This window comes from Musa acuminata, unplaced genomic scaffold (genome assembly GCF_036884655.1).
Source record: "Musa acuminata AAA Group cultivar baxijiao unplaced genomic scaffold, Cavendish_Baxijiao_AAA HiC_scaffold_338, whole genome shotgun sequence".
Lineage (NCBI taxonomy): Eukaryota > Viridiplantae > Streptophyta > Magnoliopsida > Zingiberales > Musaceae > Musa > Musa acuminata.
Window position 1 is genome coordinate 75,001 of NW_027020594.1, and position 1,392 is coordinate 76,392.

Sequence of the window (1,392 nt, forward strand, 5' to 3'; positions counted from 1 at the left end):
AACGACGGTCGCCGCGCCACGCAAGAACAGCCCAAAAAGGGCCAAAACAGCCCAAAGAGGGGCCAAAACTGGCCATTTTTGGCTGCGCGAGCAAGCGGCGAGCGACGGACAGCAAGCAAAGCGAGAGGCAGCACAGTCCCTGCTATACGAAAGCCCCATCCAGCCCTGTGCCACCCGGGGGGTTCCAGGGTGCTGAGATGGCTGACATTTTGCTCCGCTCACGACGGTCACCGCGCAACGCAAGAACAGGCCAAAAACTTGCCAAAACGGCCCAAAAACGGGCCAAAACTGGCCATTTTTGGCTGCGCGAGCGAGCGGCGAACAGCGAGCGAAGCGAGAGGCAGCACCGTCCCTGCTATACGAAAGCCCCATCCAGCCCTGTGCCACCCGGGGGGTTCCAGGGTGCTGAGATGGCTGACATTTTGCTCCGCTCACGACGGTCACCGCGCGACGCAAGAACAGCCCAAAAACAGGCCAAAACGGCCCAAAAACGGGCCAAAACTGGCCATTTTTGGCTGCGCGAGCGAGCGGAGAGCGGCGGACAGCGAGCTAAGCGAGAGGCAGCACCGTCCCTGCTATACGAAAGCCCCATCCAGCCCTGTGCCACCCGGGGGGTTCCAGGGTGCTGAGATGGCTGACATTTTGCTCCGCTCACGACGGTCACCGCGCGACGCAAGAACAGCCCAAAAACAGGCCAAAACGGCCCAAAAACGGGCCAAAACTGGCCATTTTTGGCTGCGCGAGCGAGCAGCGAGCGGCGGACAGCGAGCGAAGCGAGAGGCATCACCGTCCCTGCTATACGAAAGCCCCATCCAGCCCTGTGCCACCCGGGGGGTTCCAGGGTGCTGAGATGGCTGACATTTTGCTCCGCTCAAGATGGTCACCGCGCAACGCAAAAACAGGCCAAAAACTGGCCAAAACGGGCCAAAACTGGCCATTTTTGGCTGCGCGAGCGAGCGGCGAGCGGCGGACAGCGAGCGAAGCGAGAGGCAGCACCGTCCCTGCTATACGAAAGCCCCATCCAGCCCTGTGCCACCCGGGGGGTTCCAGGGTGCTGAGATGGCTGACATTTTGCTCCGCTCACGACGGTCACCGCGCGACGCAAGAACAGGCCAAAAACTGGCCAAAACGGCCCAAAAACGGGCCAAAACTGGCCATTTTTGGCTGCGCGAGCGAGCGGCGAGCGGCGGACAACGAGCGAAGCGAGAGGCAGCACCATCCCTGCTATACGAAAGCCCCATCCAGCCCTGTGCCACCCGGGGGGTTCCAGGGTGCTGAGATGGCTGACATTTTGCTCCGCTCACGACGGTCACCGCGCGACGCAAGAACAGCCCAAAAACAGGCCAAAACGGCCCAAAAACGGGACAAAACTGGCCATTTTTGGTCTGCGCG